General features: G+C 47.5%; 1 protein-coding gene across 1 annotated transcript in view; it reads left to right on the top strand.

Moving 5' to 3' along the window:
* Positions 1–2,625: 2,625 nt before the first annotated feature.
* SNX10 (sorting nexin 10) overlaps positions 2,626–24,394 on the top strand; it is a 79,429-nt gene continuing 57,660 nt past the window's right edge. Inside the window, exon 1 of the mRNA XM_088479430.1 lies at positions 2,626–2,754. The gene's annotated coding sequence lies outside the window, so the exon portion shown is untranslated. The remainder of the gene's footprint in view (positions 2,755–24,394) is intronic.

Genomic DNA, 24,394 nt, shown 5'->3' with positions numbered 1-24,394 from the left:
AAGTAAGTTTAACACAGAAACAAAATCAAGGAGCGACTAATTGAAAATAAGGCTTCATTGACAAACATCCTTTATTGGGCTCTTACATATTACAAAGCACATTCCAAGAAAACGTAATCATGTGCATCAGTCTCCACCCTATGTGTCGGCTGCGCACATTGCGGATTATTACTGCAGAGAAACATTGTTCCTTTTACTGTGCACCCCTATGGGATTTCAAGGTTAAAGAAGTGATGTTGTACCTATAATGTGCTGCCGTTACTAGTATTTACATGCCGTCTCCAACGGCACATCTTAGGGGTTGATTCAATTACAAAAATGAGCCCCTGAACATCACTGTGTACATATTTCCCATTATGGTACCCTTTTTTGGGGTGCAAGGAAAAAGTAGCAAAGTTGCTGTCTGCGATGTGTCTTTTCAGAACGGCTCTTTGCGTTTAATTGAATCTAAACTTTATAATCTGAAGTTCTCTCACATGACCTCATTAGAGTTAATTTTGTCAGAAGGCAATTAAATGGGCAGCAGGCACTCAGGAGCACTGATGGTGGTTGGGAAGGAGACACAAAACATGCAGAAACTACTGTTAACGCTGTATAATGGACCTGATCACCTTGATGAATATGCCCCTAAATCATACTTACCAACTGACTCCCTAAAATATTAACAATCTCCCAGACTCCCTGAAGAGTCTAGCAATCTCCCGATTGCATCTTTCCTCCATTATGTAGCTGTTATATACTTGGGGGAAAAAAAAGAAAAATAAATCAGATATATACATTCAAATGGTATAATCAGTGTTATTTACCTGCATTGGTTATAAGGCATAATGGGGTTTATGTATCAAGCAGTGAAAAGCGTGAAGTGGACCAGTGGAGAAGTTGCCCATAGCAACCAATCAGCTATGAAGTAGCATTTATCAAGTACAGTTTATAAACTAATAGGTAGGAGCTGATTGGTTGCTATGGGCAACTTCTCCACTGGTCCACTTCTCCACGCTTTTCACTACTAGATACATAAACCATACTTCCCACCTTTTAATTAATCTTTTCCAGGAGCAGCCCGGTCATCACGGCTTCGAGGGGCGAGGCCAGGCTACAGTTGTCATTAGGCCCCACCCCCTTTACCGGAAAGCCCACGATATTAACAGTGCTGCTGCACGCAGAACACAGAGCCGCGGCAGCTGAGGCCCCATCCGTGAACAGGTGCCGCTGCACACTTTTTCTCAGCATGGTCACACTGACCCTGTGTGGGGGCCCCGGGGTGACCCCCTGTCGCCCCTCCCCCTTTAATCCGGCCCTGGCTTTGGGGCTCGTTTACATTTGGATGGAAGTCAATTTTCACATTTCTTGTGCGCCTCCCTCCGCCTTCCTTTCCCCTCCCTCTCCCCTTACTTCAGTTTGAGCCGGAGGTAAAACGGGTAAGTGGGGTTTTATATTCTGTGCCATGCAGGATGCCTGACACCCTACCCGCCAGCGTACCATGCTTAATGATCGAACTGGATGTAGCAGTACACGTCCACTTTATCGCCACGCTCATAGTTGCAGATTTCACAATCTCCCTGAAATGATTTTTCAAAAGTAGGCAAGTATGCCCTAAATGTGTTACTGGTTTACACACTCCATTGGCATAGTTCGATTTCCTGACTGGATAGGGGGTTGTCAAGCAGGGCTCCTGCTCTGGGCGCCATCGGACTGGCGGCGCAGCCGACCGTGGTCCAGGACATGGGTGGTCAGTGTAGTGCGGACAGGCGTCGTAACTACACTTTTTGGTGCCCTGTGCCAGAGAAAGCATTGGTGCCCCCCCCTCCCCCCACACACATTTTTTAAAGAGGGACATAAGATAGTGCACCTGATAAAGGGCCATGGCCTCATGGGGAAGGGCCAAAGAAGAGATAGGGGAGGCCAGGCGATGCTGGGGATAAAAGAAGAGGAAGCTACAAGTGAGAATGATAATAAACAGGAAAATTGACAGGCCCAAACAGCACCCTCTGCCCTGCGGTGCCCTGTGCCATGGCACTGGTCGCACTACCCTAGTTACGGCCCTGGCTGCCGGCTAGTACACTCATACTACCCGGCGGCAGTGTTTGTTTTGGCAGCAAGCCAATGAGAGTCACACAGACTCTCATTGACTCCTGCTGCGCTGCACCCACTGCCGACGCCGTGCTGGAGCTCACTCATGAGCTCCATCTTCCGGCTCCCACAGTGGGTAATGGGAGAGACCTCATGACATCTCTCCCATTATGCTAAACGGGGCAGCCCGGGAGGACGGAGGCGGCGGACGCAGGAGCAGGGATTCGGGTCTTTTTTTATGTGTTTGTCTTTGGCATTGAAAAGGGGGGGTCTACTACTGGGACTTGCCCTGGGCTCCAAATACCCTAGTTACGCCACTGGCTGCTAATCATCATAGTGACTGATGTAATTTATTTTATACACCATTATGAAATGAGAACTAGTCAGTAGCACCTCTGATGACGTCATGGTATAAATACTGAAGGGGATCTATCCACTACCCTCAGGGGGTTGCGGGAGCCAGGAAAAGCAGGTGACAGTCCGACACCGCCCCAGCCAGAGCCGGATATTACCAGCAGTGTCCTCCGAAGGCCCCTGGGATGGGGCTGGGAATGTCCCGTAGTGTGACGTAATAGCGGTGTGTGGGCGTGGTTGGTGCGCTCCATCATCACGTGACGCCAGTGTCAGTAATGCCCTGCTTCTGGCTGAGCTCAGCTGAATGCGTTCCGGCGCTGCCCTGTGTGTGTGAGTACCTCAGGCACGGGGGGAATGAATGAATGAATGGGATGATTATTGGTGTTGGAGCGGGGGGAGCTAGGAGTCTCAAGCACGGTGCTGAGTCACGTTGAAGTCAGTAATAACATTGGAGACGCTTCGTAGTTTTAGTGGTTTTGGTTGTAGTGTGTTGTATGATCTGTATTTCCTGATCGCTGTTATACACTACTTGCTGCTGCCCCCCCAAGGCTACAGGGCCCAATTTGGATAGAGCAGTTAACACTATTTATGTCATAATTTTATTGGGAGTCACCTGTTGTCCATTTGCCAAATTATCACCCATTAACTATGAAGTAATAAAAAATCTGTGAGTTGGCAACACTTCAATAAAAATGCATTCCATGGTCAGTACTTCCGGCAGCTGTTACAGGCGGCAATGTAAATAAATTAGTCCATATGAAAATGTAATACTGTGATAAAGCAATATCTGCAAATTCATTCACAATTGTTCAAGCTGGGTCAGGCTAGTTGGGGGCAGCAATGGACAGGAAGTTTGAGGTCTTGCCTACTATAGGACAATATATTTTCTTCCCTTTTTACCCTGACTGGGTGCTCTGCTCTTGCAGTGTTTTTATATTCATTGTTTTGTTAAAAACAAAAACTCCCCCCACCCCATGTTTGAGCTCTTTGGCAGATGTCTGTAATGTGCACCATTCATGTGCCACTGATACTGGCATGATTGCCAGTCCCTGCTGCCAAGATGAAACCTGATACCCTGACGCTACCACCACCATACCTGAGGATGGGTACTGAACATATGTAGCTTAATATTCTTGCCAAAAAGATCCACTCGCTGGATGGCAACAATTTCTATCACGTCTGTGCAGTATATCTTCTAGGTGGTGCTTTGTGCGCTGTTGGCGTGTGTATGGTGCTTTGTGCGCTGTTGGCATGTCTGTGGTGTTTTGAGCTTTTGTTTTCATTCAGTGAAGTCTTCATGCAATCCTCCCATTAAGGTCCTTAGATTGTTGAACCATGTATATTATTATCCTCTGCAGCTTTTTCAATGTCACAGTTGGCTTCACAGTAGCTTATCTGAAAGGTGCCTTTCTCGTAGAGAAACTGATTTTAACTTTTGGCCTGATCCACATAGTATGGCTGTAGATTCATACTTTGCTTTCTCCGGAGAATAACTATCTTCCCCAGGCTAGTTTGTCTCTATAATCATATATATCTCTGGCTTTCTCTGAAATTATCATTAATCTTAATTTTGAATCTATTAGGGAAGGCTCTAAAATGCTATTGAACTTTGCAGAAAGGAGTATTCAAATAGTTATTAACAAGTAATGCTTAAGCCGCACATCCACAAGGCGATAATAATGAGCGATTGCACGATTACGACATCGTAATCGTGCAATCGCTCATTAATTGTGCACTGTAATATCGGAAACGACCAGCGATGTGCGCTCTTCGCTGCTCATTTCTGACATCAATCATCACCCGAACATGCCGGTCAATCTGCGATAACGACAGATTGGCCATGTTCGGGGATGATGGAGGGTGTCTGCACTGAACGACTAATCATTCAGTGTAGGCACTGCAGGGGATGGGGAACGACGGTACACTTATGATGTTATAATCGCTGTGTCTTTCCCTAGCCGCCTAGTGGATGTGCGGCTTTAGTGTGGAATTTAATTCCCCGTCATCAGTGGCAACAATTTGAATTTAATGGCCAACTATTTTTTTAAGGCATTGGGTTCAAAAAAATTACCCGCGGGTGCTAGAAAGAGTGCCGCACTTACGGTACTAGATACAATAGTATCACTGCACTAGACAAAATAAAAGTACTTAACTCTAATAATCTGCTTCCCATTTAGTAAAACAAACCGGCTTGGATCAAAATAAACATTTCATGTTTAAAATGTATAATGCATAGTAGAAATACATACATTTCACAATTTCAATAAAATACAGCTGCATGAATCAAAAAAATCAAATAAAAATAATAAAGAATATAAATACATGTATCAATATGTATAGAAAATAGTGTATTCTCAATATAAAAAAAAAATCAGTTAAAAACAAGAAATATAGCAGGGGGTGTATCCTCTAAGAGCAAATGCTCAGTAAATTGTTCCAGAAAATTTAGGTGCATGGTATCTGAAGACAGGAAAACATGAATAGCAGGTTAGTTTTTAGTACAAGCTCCTATTTTCGTGCATAGATTCCATGGCATAAGTCATCCAGTAAATCACAACAAGCTATGTTGGTAGTTGGGTTGATTATCGGTTAGGGCAAAATACTTACACTGTCAGTAGTGAATGAATATCAAAATATCCCAAACTGGCATCCCAGCGTGGATAGTGCATATGCCCAAAAATCGGTCTCCTAAATTCCTTCTATTTAGAATAGTGTTAAAGCAGCAATTTGTCAATTAAAACATTACTGCAGAAGTTTAGATATAAAACTTTTAGCCAAGTGTGGCTATAATTACCATTCTTGATTTCTTCTCAAGCTGATAGCTCATGATTTAGTCATGCCGTAACGGGGTGCTGGTGGTTGAAATCGGCTGTAAGTTTGGAGGACACAGAGTCGCGGAGTGTTGTAAGGCTGGGTACACACGTAAAGATTTTCTGTCCAACCATCCAACTAGTTGATTGGTTGGAATGAAAATCTGGTAAGGTATGAAAGCAAATGACAATCAGCAACTTGCTCCCAAATGCCGGAAAATGGACAAAAACTGTCCATTTGTTTGAAAAAATTGTTTAGATCAAACATTTAACAAACTTGTCTGACAGCCATTTTCATCTGTTTTCTGGCATTTAGGAGCAAATTGCTGATCATCATTTACTCCCATATGTTACCAGATTTTCATTCCAACCAATCAACTAGTTGGATGGTTGGACAGAAAATCTTTACATGTGTACCCAGGCTAAGAGTGATCCCGGCTGTTGAACTGCCGCATTGGAAATGTGGCCGGAGCTTCTTCAGCGGCTGACCAGACAATGGAGATGGAGTGAGGAGGACTATGTAGGTAAAGGTGATTTCAACATGTTTCGTTTCCTAGCATCGGGAAACTTTCAAGATTTGAGTCTTGGTCAGCCGCAGCTCAGCTAAAGTGTGCATGCGTGAACTATGACTGCTTCTGTGCAAAATATAACCATCGCGACGGTTATACCATCGAATGGCTGTGTTGAGATGGCTAGTTGCCATCTCATCGCTGGATTTGATGTCGGAAGCCCGGCACTGAATGGTTGCTGGGCTTCCGATGTCCATACCAACCTCCAACTGCCAGTCTGACAATAAGAACAAGGATGGGACAGGACTTACTCATGGTGGAGCTGACTCCTAGGAGCAGAGAGATCAGAGCTATAAACATGCGCACAGGATGAGCCAGTTGTGCCCAGGATATACACTCTACATCCTAATATCGACTGGTCCGGTGTTGCCTGAAAGGTTCAACATCGTAGCGGTTCAATTGTATGTGGACCCTGTCAAAGTTGCTGCAGTCATTGGTCCTGGCTGTGTACTGCTAATCATTCAGACAGTCCAGTGAATAAGAAGCAGTTGCGATCTTCGGCAGTGGTAGAGCCTTAGTAAGGCGGAACATGTCCCCGCTTCTATTCACTGGCGGTGAGCGCTGCACTGCTTTTTTTCCCAGCCCGCAGAATACTGCGGTCCTCGGATGAGGACGAAACACTGCACACCTGGCAGGCTGTTTAAGCAGGGTGCTGGCAGGTAGGGTAGGGTGCATTTTGCTGCCTTAAACACGCTGCTCTTTTCTACTTCAGGGTCCATAGGGTATCCACAGGATACCTTGGGGTATAGGTGTGACGTCAGTCGCAGGGCACCAAAGAGTTAAGCTTTCAGCCTCCCAGGATGCACTAGGTCCCCCTCCCATACCCCGCCCCCGGGCCAAGGCACCTCAGTTTAGTTTGGTGCCCGGCCGGAGTCGGGTGCACCTGTTGGAGTGGGGGCTAGAAGAGCCCCTGAAGCTTATTCTTCATGCAGCTGTGGCTGCACATCTGGATGAACAGCATGGACAGTCAGTCCTGACGTCCATGCTGTCTTCCCTACACCCCGCCGGTACCAGAACGCCGGTACTGATCCGGGGATGCTGGTGGGCGTCTGGGGTCACAGCTAGCGGTGACCCCAGATGCTCCGGACCATGGCCGGATTCAAGGGGGACAGAGGTAAGCAGCGGGGTCCCGCGGTGGGTCCCCGCTGATCACATGGTCCTAAGTCCCCAGACAGGGGGCTCCCTGGGGACTGGCTGCAGCGTGGAGCCAGGCGACCAACCTGCGCTTCCACTACCCCCTGGGACAGCGGACCGCAGCAGAGCGGTAGCGCTGCGGAGTCCCAGGGGTTAAATGCATGCCAGGGGAGCGCGCCTTCCCTGTCTCACAGCCGGCGCCTCCCCCGCTGCACACAGCCCTCTCTGCATGCTGCCGACTGGTCCTGTGGCAGCGCTCCTCCCCCAGGCCAGCCTCCTCTCTGCTCCTCGGCGGCCATCTTCTCCAGAACGCATGGTGAACGCTGCTGGAAGCGCTGGACGGAAGCATCGTGGTCTGGGTCCCCCCGCATACCTCTCCTCCGCTGTGGTCAGGTCTGTGTATGCAGCGCTGTGTCCTACCAGGCCCTGTGTCTGTGTAGTTGAGTGATCAGCGCTGTTAGTGCAGGAATTGTTATTTCTCTGCATTGTATGTGACTGTGCTAGCGCTGCTGCCTGTAACTTTTCTTCTCTAAACTGTCAGCTTTATTACTGTCCCTGTTCTTCTGCTAAAGCCCTTGCGGTGCGGTGCTGCAGGGTGGTCTCTCGCCTATTTAATACTTAATTGGTGAGAGAGGTCACATACGTGGTGCCATCATGTCTGAAAGTGATTTTCCCCTCCGGCTACAGTGTACCACGTGCAAAGTACCGTTAGCGGAGGGGGAGGGTAGCGCGGAGGGCCTTTGCCGGCAGTGTTTGTCCATGGCGCGGCCTATTACGGTTACAGCACCGGTACAGGAGCCGCCCTGGGCTTGTTTCGCTCAGGCGTTAACAGCTTTAGTGGGCCAGTTAGCTCCGCAGCCCGCGTTTACTCCGATGGGTTTGTCCCAGCAGTCTGTGGTGTCGTCACCCATGCAGGGGTTCCCACGACAATTGGTGGTACCCCACAGTCTCCCTATTTCCCCGCTCCCGGGTTCTCAGGAGCCAGCGTGGGTTAACTCCCTGACGAGTTCTGTACAGCACTTGTCGGATGTGTTGCAAGGGGAGTCTGTGATGCGGCCTCATAAAAGGCCGGTGGCGTCTCTGTCCGCTCCTTATGAGGATGACGAAGGGACGTCTGATGATGGGGAGATTCTTGATCCTTACGATCAGGAACCTCTCCATACTAAGGACGCTGATGCTAAGTCCAAAGTATATATTCCTGGACTTATTCGGGCGGTCCGCACAGCCTTGGTGATTGAGGACGAAGTTCCCCCAGCGGCTAAATCTAAGTATGCCTTTTTCAAAGATGTGAAGGGCGATGCCACAGTCTTTCCTCTTTCGGGTCAGTTGGTGGACCATTTAGAGGAGGCGTGGAAACAACCTGGCAAAAGATACCAGCCGCAGAGACGCCTGGCGGTGGCTTATCCGTTCGCGGATAATTATTTTGCTAAGTGGGAATCCCCTCCACAGGTGGATTCTCACGTGACCCGTCTTGTCCGTAGTGCCACATTGCCGATGCCATCCATGTCCTCCCTTAAGGATGCTACGGACCGCAAGGTAGAAATCTGCCTGAAGTCCGCTTATTCCCTTGCAGGGGGGGCAGCACGGCCGGCTATGGCCATTTGCTGGGTTGCCAGAGCGATGGAGCGCTGGGCGGATTCATTAGAGGCTTCTTTTGAATCCGACTGTCCGGCCGATCAGGCGGAGTTGATTGGCAATCTCCGTGATTCGGCCACCTACATCAACGAGGCGGCTCTAGACATTAGTACTCTGGTGTCTAGAATTTCTTCAGCAGCGGTAGCTGCTCGTCGCACCTTGTGGCTGCGATCCTGGAAGGCGGACGCAGATTCCAAGAAAGGTCTGGAAGCGTTGCCGTTTACCGGAGAAGTTCTCTTCGGTCCGGATCTGGATAAGATTGTGGCCACGCTGGCGGCAGCCAAATCTGCTTGTCTCCCGTCGGCCGCTGCTCCTTCTGGTTCGGGACCATCGTCCTTTCGGTCATCTAGGGCCCAGGGCAGGCCCAAACCACAGTCGTTTCCTCGACAGGCTGGCCCTAAGAAATCGGTCAAGCCCCGGAAGCAGGCATGGAGTACCAGACGTCCGGCCCCCAAGCCAGATGACAAGCCTGCGGCCTGACGGTCCGGGCCTCCCTTTGGGGGATCCCAGGGTGGGAGGCCGCCTGCTACAGTTCGCCCAGTGTTGGTCGACCACTACGACAGACACTTGGGTTCTGGAGGTGGTTTCCCACGGATACGCCCTCTCCTTCCGGCACAGACCCCCGGCTCGCTTCTTCACCACGGGTCTCCCATCAGACCGGAACAAGGCTACGGAGCTGCGGAAGGTATTGCACACTATGCTCCAGGCTGGAGTTATAGTGGCGGTTCCATTCTCCCAGAGGGGCCAGGGTTTCTATTCAAATCTATTTTTGGTACAGAAACCCAATGGGTCATATCGTCCGATTCTCAACCTCAAAGCACTCAACAAGTCTTTGCGGGTCCCGAAGTTTCGGATGGAGACCCTACGGTCCATCATTCTGGCGCTGGAACCTGGGGACTACTTGGTGTCATTGGACATACAGGACGCTTACCTGCATGTCCCTATTCTTTGGCGCCATCAACAGTTCCTCAGGTTTGCAATCCGCAGCGACCACTTCCAGTTTCGGGCGTTACCTTTTGGCCTGGCAACAGCACCACGTGTTTTCACCAAGGTGATGGCGGTCATGGCGGCTTCTCTGCGGCTGCAGGGAGTCCGCATGTTGCCGTATTTGGACGACCTGTTATTGGTGGCAGGATCTCCAGAGCTCCTGTTACGCCACTTGGACCTGACCATTGCACTGCTGCAACGGCACGGCTGGCTAATCAACTGGCAGAAGTCCACTCTAATCCCGTCTCGGAGGATTCTGCATCTTGGAGCCTTATTGGACTCGGGACAGCAAAGGATCTTCGTGACGGAGGACAAGATCTCTGCTTTACAGTCAAGGGTGCGCAGTTGCCTGCACAACCGCCGGGTGTCCTTACACTCGGCGATGAGGTTACTGGGCTCCATGGTGTCGGTGTTCGACATGGTGGAATACGCCCAGTTTCACTCCAGACCTCTGCAGCACCTGATCCTGTCCAAGTGGAACGGGCTGCCTCAGTCTTTGAAGTCCCAGACGATTGTGCTCACCCAGGAGGTTCGCCTGTCCCTTGCGTGGTGGTTACAGACGACCCACCTCAACAAGGGACGTCCGTTCTGGGTTCCAAATTGGGTCCTGTTGACAACGGACGCCAGTCTTCGGGGCTGGGGAGCAGTTTCGGGTCCACACTTGTTCCAGGGCAGGTGGACGCCGACAGAAGCGGAGCTTCCAATAAATATCTTGGAACTCCGTGCGGTCTTCAATGCTCTCCAGCAGGCACAGCAGTTTCTCCAGGGTCGCCCGGTGCAGGTCCAGTCGGACAACGCTACCACCGTGGCCTACATAAACAGGCAAGGAGGAACTCGCAGTCGGGCGGCTCTCGTAGAGGTCTCTCGGATCCTGGTTTGGGCGGAGCGCAATCTTCCGGCCATATCAGCGGTCTTCATCCCGGGAGTGCTAAATTGGGAGGCGGACTTTCTAAGTCGCCAGGACGTTCATCCGGGGGAATGGTCCCTGCACCCGGACGTTTTTCAACTACTGGTGGACAGGTGGGGTCTTCCAGAAATCGACCTCATGGCGTCCCGGCACAACAACAAGTTGCCGGTGTACGGGTCTCGCACAAGAGACGAAGGGGCGTCTCTGGTGGATGCTCTGTCCGTCCGGTGGACGTTCCGGTTCGCATACCTGTTCCCTCCGGTCTCCCTTCTTCCACGGGTAATCCGGAAATTCAAACAGGAAGGAGGGACGCTCCTGTTGATAGCTCCCGCGTGGCCCAGACGGCACTGGTTCTCAGACCTTCAGGGTCTGTCCGTGGACATTCCTCTGCGGTTGCCGCTACGACCGGACCTTCTGTCTCAGGGTCCTTGCCTTCACCCGGACCTGACTCGGCTGTCTTTGACGGCGTGGCTGTTGAGACGGCCATGCTGAGGTCCCGGGGGTTTTCCAGCTCTGTGGTGCGTACCATGTTACGAGCTCGGAAACCGTCTTCCGCGAGGATATACCATCGCGTGTGGCATACGTTCTTCCAGTGGTGTCGACCGAGAGGTTATGCACCGCGGGAGTTTCGTCTGTCTCGGATTCTCGCCTTCCTGCAAGCGGGACTAGATCATGGGCTTCGCCTTGCTTCTTTGAAGGTACAGGTTTCGGCCCTATCTGTCTGGTTTCACCGTAGGATTGCTACAATCCCGGATGTGCGCACCTTTATGCAGGGTGTTCTCCGCATTCAGCCGCCCTTTGTTCCACCTGTGGCGCCTTGGGATTTGGCTGTGGTCCTGAGGGCTCTCCAAGGACCGCCGTTTGAACCACTGGGCTCAGTGGATCTTAAATGGCTAACAGCTAAGACTGTTTTCCTTCTGGCCATTGCTTCGGCCAGACGTGTTTCTGAGTTAGGGGCTCTTTCTTGTAGACCCCCTTTCTTGGTTTTTTATGGGAACAGGGCAGTGCTCCGCACTCGGCCTGAGTTTCTTCCCAAAGTTGTTTCCCAGTTTCATGTTAAAGAGGAAATAGTTGTTCCGGCCTTTAACTCACCGGGTCTTTCCGTGGGTGAGGCCTCTTTGGATGTTGTGCGGGCCTTAAGGACTTATGTTGACCGCACTTCTTCGTTTAGGAAGTCGGACGCTTTGTTTGTCCTCTATGGCTTCCGTAAAAAGGGTTGGCCTGCTTCAAAGCAAACTTTGGCAGCCTGGATCCGTATGGCTATTTCTGAAGCTTATCTTCATGAAGGCCTACCGGTCCCTCCTTCTCTGAAGGCTCATTCCACTAGGTCTGTGGGTCCTTCGTGGGCAGCTCGACGTGGTGCCTCGGCAGTTCAGATCTGCAAGGCTGCTACGTGGTCTTCTGTCCATACCTTCGTGAGGTATTACAGGTTTGACACCTTCGCCTCTCAGGATGCTTCCTTCGGGCGGCGGATTCTCCTTTCTGCACAGGAGCGTCCCCACCCTTAAAGGATACTGCTTTGGGACATCCCCAAGGTATCCTGTGGATACCCTATGGACCCTGAAGTAGAAAATATGAGATATGGTAAGAACTTACCCTTGTTATCTCTATTTCTACGAAGTCCATAGGGTTCCACAGGACTCCCGCCCTGTCGCACCTGTGCTGCAGATGGGCTTTGCTCTGGTCACCGGTTTTCCGTCTCCCTCTGGTGAGAATGTGATTCTTGTATGTGTCCAGATCTTTGTTCTCTCTCTTCCTTCTCCTCCTCCGGCCTATGGCTTGGTAACTAACTGAGGTGCCTTGGCCCGGGGGCGGGGTATGGGAGGGGGACCTAGTGCATCCTGGGAGGCTGAAAGCTTAACTCTTTGGTGCCCTGCGACTGACGTCACACCTATACCCCAAGGTATCCTGTGGAACCCTATGGACTTCGTAGAAATAGAGATAACAAGGGTAAGTTCTTACCATATCTCATATTTTCACTCTAGGCCTGGCGCCGGACCGAAGAAAGGGCACTGTGGCGTGCATGCCCTAAAAGGGTGTGTGTCTTTAAGATGCGCTCCCTTGTCATCAATGTTGGGGCCATGCCTGGCACTTATGGACATGCCTGGCTACCCCCAAGCTCTCTCCTCTCTGTGAATAGATATCTTTTGAAATCGGGCAGGGCGTGGTGCAGCGCCCCCGCTAAAACAGCCTAGCAAGAAAGCTAAAGCATTCTTACTTTACAGCATTTTTTCCACAACCTCAAGTGCCGACTTCTCGCTCATATAAGGAGGCTGCGAGCAGAAATGTCTACCCACGGCTATGCACACCTGTGCGGAGTAAATTTGAATTGCTCCTTCAGTCACCAGTTAGGTAGACTATTAGTTAAGACACCTGATAAAAGAATTGAATCGCCCCATTGAGGTTTAGTGCACCGATGCTTTAGCATATGCTTGTCAGGGATCCGTATGAATGACCGCCGGACGAGAGCCCGGCGGTCGAAATCCCGACGCCGCAGGCCGAACAGCGGAGATCCCGACAGAGGTGAGTAAACTACCTTAACCCTTAAATAGTCGGTATCCCGGCGTGCGGGATGCCGACAGTCTAAATACCAGTGCCGAAATACCGTCAGGTCGGGATCCCGGCACCAGTATCCCGACCGTCGGCATCCCGGATGGTAAGTATTGGGGTGCACGGGGAGGGAAGCGTTAGGTAGCGGGATTAGACATTAGGGGAAGGGTTAGGGTTAGGCACCGGGGAGGGAGAGTTAGGGTAGGGAAAAAACTTAACTTGCGTTTCAATGGATCTGGCTGTCGGAATGCCGCTGTTGGTATTCTGAACAGTGGCATCCTGACAGCTGGGATATCATACCCAACCCCCTTTAAAGTCTGTGGGGGCAATTCAGTTGTTTTGGGTGTCCGTAGCTCTTGTCTGAAGTGACCAGGAGCTATTTATTTGTTTTGGGCACCCAGCCCTGAAGCTGCGTGCCTGGCACTTGGCACAGGAAAAACAACTTTATGCGGCTAATGCCTTGCATTTGGGCGAGAGAATGTGGCCTTAATGACCAGCGCTGGGCTGGTCGCCCAAACAATCTAATAGCTCCCATCACTTTAGATGGCAGCTACGGACACCTGAAAACAATTTAATCGCCTCCTTTAATTTATATATTTTGATCAGAGTTCTGAATTCCTCATTCTTTGTTAGTGCCACTTTTAATTTTCCAATTTCAAAAATCATGTCTGTCTAAATCCCCCAAATACACATTTGGAATGACTGGAAAAGGGTCTTTTAAGGGTTACTTAGTGTTCAAAGTTGCCTCTATCTTTTATCATTACTTTATCACCCAAAGACCTGAGGTGCCGGGAAGAGCCCAATCTTAGTTACCATGGCAATGTTACACAGCATGGATCCCCTCTATGGCTCCACCAGCCCAGACTGGCAATGCCACGTGCTGGTTACCCTGATCTCAAGGACTATCTATGCCAGTTTTCCCCTGATTTTGAGTTAACCAGCACTGGGTTGTAAGTTTGTGTTTTTGCAAACTACAGGTCCCAGCTGACCCTGGTGCCAGGACAAGCTGGCATTTGTAGTTCTTCAAGTAACAGCTTGCCTTGGGGGGCTGGCTGGTCTGATGAAAAAGTTGGTAAGGCTTATGGAGTGCAGACAAGTTGGACAGTTGGGTGAAAGTTGGTCTAGTGCAAGAGTTCTCAACACCAGTCCTAGAGTACCACCAACATATCATGTTTTGTGAATTTCTTTAATCATGTACAGTGAGTTTGCTGGATCAGTAATTATCCCACCTGCTTTTGCAGATGGAAATCCTGAAAACTTGACCTGTTGACCAGCTTAATTGTGTGGGCTTTGAGTTTATGGGCCATATTCAATTTGAGGAGAAAAGTCAGAGGACGGACTTTTCGTCATCACCTGTGCGCAAGCATAGATATCCTTGAAACCTGGACTGTAATGGCGGAGTTTGTGAAACTCTGGCTTAACGTGACTTACAGTGCCTTGCAAAAGTATTCACCCCCTTGGCTTTTTACCCTTTTTGTTACATTACAACCTGTACATTTTTTTGTATCTGAATTTTAGAGAAATTAGAAAAATATATATAATAAAGAATCTCATAATAAAATTCTGAAAATTGGCATGTGCATATGTAATCACCTCCTTTGCTATGAAGCCCCTCAAAAGTTCTGGTGCAACCAATTACCTTCATAAGTCACATAATTAGTGAAATGAAGTCCACCTGTGTGAAAACTAAGTGTCACATGATCTGTCAGTATAAACACACCTTTTCTGAAAGGCTCAAGAGGCTGCAACACCACTAAGCAAGAGACATCACACCATGAAGACCAAGGAGCTTTCCAAACAAGTCAGGGGCAAAGTTGTTGAGAAGTACAATTCTGGGTTGGGTTGTAAATAAAAAATATCCAAATCTTTGATGATCCCCCCGGAGCACCATCAAATCCATCATCATCAAATGGAAAGAACATGGTACCACAACAAACCTGCCAAGAGAGGGCCACCCACCAAAACTCACAGACCGGGCAAGGAGGGCATTAATCAGAGAGGCAGCACAGAGACCAAAGGTAACCCTGAAGGAGCTGCAGAGTTCCACAGCAGAGACCGGTGTATCTGTGCATGTGACCACAATAAGCCATACACTCCATAGAGCTGGGCTTTATGGAAGAGTGGCCAGAAAAAAGCCATTACTTAGTGATAAAAATAAGAAGACACGATTTGAGTTTGCCAAAAGGCAATGTGGTCGACTCCCCAAATGTATGGTGGAAGGTGCTCTCGTCAGATGAGACTAAAATTTTACTTTTCGTCCACCAAGGAAAACGCTATGTCTGATGCAAACCCAACACATCCCATCACCCCAAGAACACCATCCCCACAGTGAAACATGGTGGTGGTGGCAGGATCATGCTGTAGGGATGTTTTTAAGCAGCAGGGACTGGGAAACTGATTCGAGTCGAGGGAAAGATGGATGGTGCTAAATACAAGGATATTCTTGAGCAAAACCGATTTCAGTCTGCCTGTGATTTCAGACTGGGACGGAGGTTCACCTTCCAGCAGGACAATGACCCGAAGCATACTGCTAAAGCAACACTGGAGTGGTTTAAGGGGAAATGTTTAAATGTGTTGGATTAGCCTAGTCAAAGCCCAGATCTTGATCCAATTGAAAATCTGTGGTCAGACTTGAAGATTGCTGTTCACAAGCGAAAACCATTCAACATGAAGGAGCTGGAGCAGTTTTGCCTTGAGGAATAGAGAAAAATCCCAGGGGCAGGATGTGGCAAACTCAGACTTATTCCAAAGCGACTTGCAGCTGTAATTGCCGCAATAGGTGGTCGACAAAGTACTGATTTTAGGGGCGTGAATAGTTATGCACTCTGAAGTTTTCTGTTATGTTGTCCTAAATGTTTGATTCACAACATAAAAAAAAAAACAACTTCGCAGTTGTAGGCATGTTCTGTGAATGAAATGGTTCACACCGTCAAACAATCCATTGTAATTCCAGGTTGTGAGGCAACAAAACATGAAAAATGCAAAGGGTGTGAATACTTTTGCAAGACACTAACGTGTTTGCACATAGCTAAATTTGCAACATTCTAGACCAGTGAAAAGGATGACTGTAATGTATATACCAGGATTTAAATACAATAAGATAATGGTTTCATGCATAATAATGCTTTATTGCATGCATTAAGCTAATATGGCCTCCTTAGCAAGTAAAAAAAAAATATATATATATATATTTTTTTTAATTTTATTTAAATGTTACAGATTTTTAGGTATTCTGCACATTAAAATTGGCAAGAGGTCACCTTTATTATAAATATTTTGATATGGGTGTGGTGATTTCTTGCAGTCTCCAGAATTCTAGTTAACTGACAAGTTAGAAACTCTCGTCCTTTCAATGTAAGTTGCTATAATTGGTAAACAATGGGGGTGATTCAATTCGGCGGGAGTGGAATAGCGCCGGAAAATTGGTCCAGGAGCTATTCAATTCAGCGCGCTGTTCAGTTCGACACTTACAAGTTAAGTCGGAGAATAACGGTTCTTGTGACTTATCATGGGTGTTTAGTCGTGAGAATCGGCATTCTCCGACTAAAGTGCCAGCCGTGAAGCTGCTAGCGCCGCGCTAAACTGGAAAACAGCCTCGCGGCAGGCACTTTAGTCGAATTTTTTCTCGCACCCTAAGGAGGGTGCGAGAAGAAATAATTTAGTTGCCCTAACATGGCGCTGAATTGAATAGCTCTGCGACCAACTTCCACGCGATATTCAACTTCCCTTGAATTGAATCGCCCCCAATGTGATCTTGATAACCTTTGCAAGTTAAATTTGTTCTGAAAAACAAACCTACTTTCCTTCTTGTCGTTTCTGACAAACACCATTTCATCTACCTGCAGTGATCTTGTGATGAGTCATCATTTGGTAATGTGTATATAAAGTACATTCTGATTGTATTTTATGACTTTCTCAGGCCTGAGACCAATGGTCAACATGAGAGAAGTGAAAGTTGAGCAAAAATTAAACTTCATTGTAGACACCAGACAAGAAGGTACATTATAAAGGAATTGGTCTACTTACAGGACATGAGCCAAATGTTAATGTGACAATCTATTCGAAAACCTCATTAAAATTTGTATTTAAATGTGTCAGGAATAGCTTGAACAGAAACAATATATACATTCAAAAATTGCATGTGTATAAAGAACCTTACATAAACAATTATGTACCGGAAGTGCTAATGTTTTTCTGGTTGTAAATGAGATCATTGTAGTCTGTAACTCAAAATTATTCTGTTTTGATCAAATTGTGAAAGATCACTTTAGTTAGAGTCCACTTCCTTTCTTGCATGTGGTTTGCACAATTATTTATATTCATAATGCCAGAGATGTATTCAGCCGCTATAATCACCCCAACAGACTAGTGAGAAGCGTGAGAAGACCTCTGAGCACTATTTGTTTAATATGGTAATTACAAGCTTATGTCCTTCACAGGGCCGTAGCTAGGGTATTGCGGCTGGTGCCATCGCACAGGGCACCACAGGTCAGGGGGTGCTGTTTGGGCCTGTCAAATTTCTGTTTATTATCATTCTTGCTTGTAGCTTCCTCTTATTTCAACCCCAGCATCTCTTGGCCTCTCCTATCTCTTCCCTGGCCCTTCCCCATGAAGCCATGGCCCTTTTTTGGGTACATTCTGTCCCTTTGAAAAATGAGGGGGGCGCCAATGCTCTTTCTGGCACAGGGCACCAAAAAGTCTAGTTACGGCTCTGGTCCTTCATATCACTTTTGTAACATTTCCAGTGCTTGCCTCACTCCAGTTTTTCCCCTCTACCATTGTGACCCGCCCTGGGTTTGCACTGGTGCAATTTAATCTCGCCATAGCCCCCTGCATCTCATAACCTATGCCATGTCACCACAGCCCCTTGCATCTCACCACAGGCACCAGCTTCTCACTGCTGCTTCTTACCACAGCCCCCTGCTTCTCATTCCTGCCCCCTGCATCTCACCAGTGTCGCCACAACCCCCTCTGCTGCTGGCCTGCAGTTGGCTGGGCCCTGGCCACTGGGATGTGTTGGAAAGGGCAGGAGGATCATGGATGAGAAATTTGTATTGCAAGCTACTGTAAGGATTATCAGCAGCATGTCCCCCGGGCTGGCACCGGTGCATATTTCCGCAGCCTCCAGGCACACCCCTCCCCAGCTGCCGAACATGGCGATGAGCAATGTCCTGTTTGCACAATGTACTCTATATTTCCTGGTCTTCCTGTTGGGCTTCTTGTTGCTGTGGTGCCCCGTCCGAGATCAGTGCTGACTTTCACCGAGGGAACATCACGTTAGAGAGGGAGCACTTCACGGTGGAGGAGTGGTGGCCGGGGTCCACCTGTAGGTTCAGAGTAGGGATGGACATCGTAATCCAATGGTTACTAACCACCAATGTTTTTGTTCTGATGGTAATGACTTTACCATTTAATGGTGGCGTCCGATGTTTGCCACCATCAAATGGAAATCATTTGATGGTGTTCCGATTGTGGCTTTTATTAAATTCCTAATAGCTACGCATCCCATGGCTCCTTCCTGACTACTGTGTCTGCATCTGGGCATCTTCATGGGTTTGTTGGAGGTTCTCTCGTTCTTCCTCAGACGTGACCCTGCTCAGGTCCTGACTCTCCTCTCTAGGCTGCTGCTAAGCAACAGGGCACGTTGCTAGCTGATTTGCTCTCACTAGCTCTTGCTGTTTCAGCACCCTGGCCAGCTTTTTCCACACCCTATACAGCAGCTTGGAGCAAGATTTTTTTTTTTCTGTGACTTTGCTTCACTAAAATCGTTTTTGCTCAGCTCCCTTTTGTCACAGATGAATGGTTCATACACCTAAATCTTCCTCGACCAATACTGTATAGAATAGTGAAAATACCATCAAAATCATACAGTGGTTAAAGAGAATATACCAAACAGAGGCAGACCACTAAACCAGTGACCTAATTATATATGTATAGAGAGAGTTATTACTACTTATTACCATCACTTAAACTTTTAGTTTCTTCTTCGGGGTCCATAGGGATCCACAGGGATACCATGGGGATCTTATGGTTGGAAGAGCAGCCACCAAATAGTTAAAGCTTTGACTCCCAGAGGGTCCTACTCCATATATACCCCGCCCCCAGTTTGTTGTTTGGTGCGGCAGGACTCAAACGCACCTTTGTAACAGGAGGACTGCTTAGAGCAGTCCTAAGCTTTTATTTTATGTTTCATTTTATTTAAAGTTTTTTTTGAGTTGGCAGTACCAGGCGTCTGTATTAAGATGCATGTACTGCGACTCCATCTACCTCCGCCAAGCTGCAACATTAGTAATTGTGCTCGTGATTTCGGCGGGTCGTGGCGGAGCTTAGCTAGCAGCGAGGCTTTGACCCGGACTGCATCGGATGCTCTCAGATGTCTGGTAAGGCAATTCCTTGCTTACCGGATATCGCACGAGGCAGTCCTTGCTTCTGGTGTCAGAGGCGCATAAGAAGGCGCTGTTGTATGGACCAGGCATTGTCCGCATCCTTACTACACCAGCCAGGGCCCTATCGTCTGATGCCGGGGATCGGCAGCAGACGCAATCTGCTGCCACGAGGCCAGTGTACTCGGCTGGGTAACGCAGCTTAGGGGAGGTAGGCGCTGTCCCGGCAGCTTCTCCCTCAACCCATATGCATTCCCTACGAGGGTTTTGCGCATCTGGGTTGCTCCGCCTACCCTCCACGTGTATGAGATGCTCACAGGCCACTCAGTGACCCGGTAGCTGTGGTCTCGGGAGGGTCTGGGTCAGTGTCCCTGTATACCTCTCCTGTGGTTAAGGTATATGCTGCTCTATGTCCTACCATTCCTTTGCGTTGCTGTAGTTTATTTAGAGCTAGCTGCTAATTGACACCGTCTTTTATTTCTAAGTCTGTCAATTGTAACTATCACTGTTTGCTCTTCTTCCTCTTGGGGATGGAGGTTTCTTTCTGGGTACTTCACATTCATTAAGTTTTTGTGAAGGCTGTCACATAGCATTGCAATTATTGCCTTTACTTTGAACATGTCAAATGATAAAGGGGAACAGCCTGTGCTGGTTCCATGTAAATACTGTATGATGTATGTGTCTTCTCAGGAGATAAAGGATGGTTTGTGTGTTGTCTCTTATAAAGAGCCACCTCACCAGTCCAGTTTACCGGTCTCTGAACAAGAGCCATCTTGGGTTACCTCTTTTTTTCTAGGTTATGATGAAGGTTGTGGATCATATGGCTGCTACCACGATGGCTCCTTGGATGGGGTGTCCACAGTATGCTATGTTTGCACCTCCTATGCATTCTTTATGGAAAGATGTCTATATCCATTCTATTCAGAATATGGCACCATCTAATGTTGATAACAGACCGGTAGTGACCTAAGCGCAAGTTATTTTTCTATCAGTCTGCCCAACATATGGATTCAGATGCATGATCAGGGGAATCCGATGATACGCAGGGTTACTATCCAGGATCTAGATCTGGGAAGGAGGATCATCTGTCCATGGTGAATGTTCCTTCTTTGGTGCGGGCAGTTAGATCCGTCCTAGATATTTAGGATGATGAACCAGCTCATAATAAGAAGGCTCCAATGTTTAATTACCACCGGAAGGTGGTCAAAACGGAGTTCCCTGTATCTGCATAGCTTACAGAGCTTATCGAGGAGGCATGGGGTAACTCTGATAAATTATTTTATGTGAATAAAAGAATAACATCATTGTATCCGTTCCCACCTTCTGTATGTACTAAGTGGGAGGGACCTGCTACTGTGGATGCTCATGTAACACATTTAATCAGAAATGCTATGTTGCCTATTGCATCAGCGTCTTCGCTGAAGTATACCACAGATGAAAAGATTGAAGCCTGTCTTAATGCAATATTGTAATCTGGAGTGGTTGCTCGTCCAGCTGTGGCTGAAGCCTGGGTAGTCAAATCTGTTGAAGAATGGATAGAGGCATTGGAAGATTCATTACCAAATGCTACGAGAGAATATCTTCCACATACGGGAAGCTGCTTCCTATCTGGGTGGGGCTGCAGTGGATGCTGGAATTTTAGCTTCTAGGGCATCAGCAGCATCAATAGTGGCACGCAGGGCCCTTTGGTTAAGATCTTGGAAAGCTGATACACTCTCTAAGAGGGCGATGGAAGTTTTACTTTTCTATGGAAAGGTACTTTTTGGAGCAGAGTTGGATAATATAATTACTACTCTGGTGGCTTCAAAATCTGCAGGTCTGCCATCTAGGTCAAATACGAAATCTATAATTAATTAATTAATGACTCTCAGCGCCTGATCCTCACTTGCTGGGAAATTCTCAATACCCTCCTGCACCAGAATAATATGAGGTGTTGGTTACCTCATGAAAACAATGAATAAGAAGCCAAAAAATTCTGCACTGGAGAGTATACTTAACACATTATTTTATTAGTACAAACTCATGCTAGCCTATACATATAGTATTAAAAAGAATACAAAATAAAAATAGGAATGCAGTTGTATAAAAACAAATGGCTAATGCAAGTTGTCATATGGCAATTATAATTGCTGAAACAAATCCAAACACTGTGTGTATAAATACTCAGGCTGAATTAGCATAGCAAGAAGCTGCATAGATACAAATGAATCAAAAAGCGCATACAAAAATGATCTGATTCAAAAGCTTGAAAAGTTCAAGTTGAAAACTTGAAAAAGGTCACAGGAGTGACCGAAATGCATTGTTGATCCTGATATCACCTTCTGAAACACCACGATTTTCTTACCTCCCAATTGAAGACTTTAGCTGACTACAAGCTGTGCCAACTAAAGTGAGAAGCGCGACCCAGGAGCAGCCTTGTGAACAAGATCTACTGCCATCAATAGAGGTCCAGCACTTCTCCTCACCAAGCCAGAGACAGGTACGAGTGACCCACAAGTGGGACGCCCCTCAAATTGATTGAGACCCTGAAAACGCTATCTGGACTCTCAGTTCCTGTGATCTGGGATACTTACATTTATCAGCTCATATACTGGATGTATTATTGCGGTGATTTTAAATTGACCAGTGTCTATCATATGTGCACTCAAGAAACATTACAAATCATGAGTGAGATAAAAAAAATCCACATACACTTGCCGTTTGAACTTTCTTTGAACTTTTAAAACTTTTGAATCTTTTTTTTTTTTAATGCACTTTTTGATATATTTGTATCTATGCAGCTTCTTGCTATGCTAATTCAGCCTGAGTATTTACACACACAGTGTTTGGATTTGTTTCAGCAATTATAATTGCCATATTATAAAAGGCACGGCTGGATAATTGGAAGAAATCGTCACTTTCTCCAACACAGCATATGGTACATCTGGGAGCGTTTCTGGATTCTCAGGCCAAAAGGATGTTTCTGCCAGAGGACAAGATTGAGGATCTATCATTGTGAATACGCAAGCGAAGGGTATCCATTGTGTTAGCAATGCAGGTCCTTAGATCAATGGTATCCACCCTCAACATGGTGCTCAGTTCCATTTCAAGCCTCTACAAAGATTGATTTTCTCCAGGTGGAACGGACAGCATCATCTAATAACGTTTCAGAGGATCCTTCTCACTCCAGAGGTTCGTCACTCTCTCCTGTGGTGGCTGAGAAAGGATCATCTAAACAAAGGGCACCCGTTCTGGATTCCACAGAGCTCTCTCTGGTCATGGCACAGGACCCTACCCCAGGGCAGGTCGGTCCAGATCCAGTCAGACAATGCAACTACAGTGGCCAACATAAATCATCAGAGAGGTACAAGAAGTTATGCAGCCATGAAGGAAGTAGCAAAGGTTCTGATTTGGGCAGAACATAATCTTCCACCCATCTTGGGAATATTCATACCAGGAGTAGTCACTTGGGAAGCAGACTTCCTAAGTCACCAGGACATTCACGCTGGAGTGTGGTCTCTCCATCTGGGAGTGTTTCAGGTCCTGGTAAACAAATGGGGTCTACCAGAGAGCTCTCATGGCATCACGCCACAACCACAAGGTCCCCAGGTACGGGTCCAGATCCAGAGACCCATCAGCAGCCTTCATGGACGCATTGGCAGTAAGATGGGACTTCAAGCTGGCGTATCTCTCCTCTAATTTCTCTACTTCCAAGAAAATTCAAGCGGGAAGGTGGAACGGTAATACAAGAGTGAAAGGTTTTTCCAGTTCTGTAATTCAAATGATGATTAGGGCACGGAAACCTGCCTCTGCTCTCATCTATTACAGAGTTTGGTTTTCTCTTGGTCAATGGTGTTTCCGTAGGAATTATGATCCGAAGATATTCAGGATTTCCAGGGTACTGGCTTTTCTTCAGGCAGGCTTAGACAAAGGTCTACGCCTGGCCACTTTGAGAGTGCAGGTTTCTGCACTGTCAGTCTGGTTCCAGAAGAAGATTGCTTCATTACCAGATGTTAGAATTTTTTTTCCAAGGAGTTTTGCGAATTCAGCCTCCTTTTGTTCCACCAGTAGCATCATGGGATTTGTCTTTTGGTTCTTAAGGGACTACAAACTTCCCCATTTGAACCTTTTGGACTCTATGGATTTGAAGTGGTTAACAGCAAAGACCCTTTTTCTTCTTGCTATTTCTTCTGTTCGCAGAGTCTCTAATTTGGCAGCGCTCTTTTGTCGCTCCCCATTTTTGTTTTTTTTTACCAGGATAAAGCTGTTCTTCGTACATGGGAGGGTTACCTTCCTATGGTAGTGTCCCGTTTTCATGTGAATTAAGACATTTTTCCAGCTTTTCAGGCTCCAGACCTTTCTGTAGGTGAAGTCTCCCTGGATGTAGTTCGTGCTCTCCATATCTATGTGGAGCGTACAAACTGTGTTACAAAAAGAGCATCTGATTTTCTATCATATGGTTTACATGAACTTGGATGGCAAGCTAATAAGCAGACTATGCTGAGATGGCTACACATGACTATCTCTCAGGTGTACACACGGTGACCGCACATTCTACTCAGTCTGTAGTGCCATCATGGGCATTTAGCTGTGGTGACTCTGCTGAACAATTGTGCAAGGCGGCCATGTGGTCTTCTGAACACACCTTTCTCAGCTTTTATGCCTTTGATATTTTTGCCTCTCAGGATGCTTCCTTTTGGGTGACGAGTTCTATTTTCTGCTCAGGAGCATCCCTCACCCTAGGGGAACTGCTTTAGGACATCCCCATGGTATCCCTGTGGATCCTGAAGAAAATTAGTTATTGTAGACACACCTAGATAACTCCTTTTCTTCGAGGTCCACAGGGCACCCACCCTGAGGCACCTGGCTTCATTGGGGCTTCTTCTTTCGGTCACAGATTCCCTCATCTTATGTAAGTGTTTCTGGTGTATGATTGTTCTTCCTTCTCCTCTTTTCCTTCTGCCTTGAGGCTTGTTAACTAAACTGAAGTCCTATGGCTAGGGGCGGCATATATAT

Source organism: Taudactylus pleione, unplaced genomic scaffold (genome assembly GCF_031769625.1).
Source record: "Taudactylus pleione unplaced genomic scaffold, aTauple2 ptg000233l, whole genome shotgun sequence".
Classification (NCBI taxonomy): Eukaryota; Metazoa; Chordata; class Amphibia; order Anura; family Myobatrachidae; genus Taudactylus; species Taudactylus pleione.
This window is presented reverse-complemented; position numbering and strand designations above follow the sequence as displayed.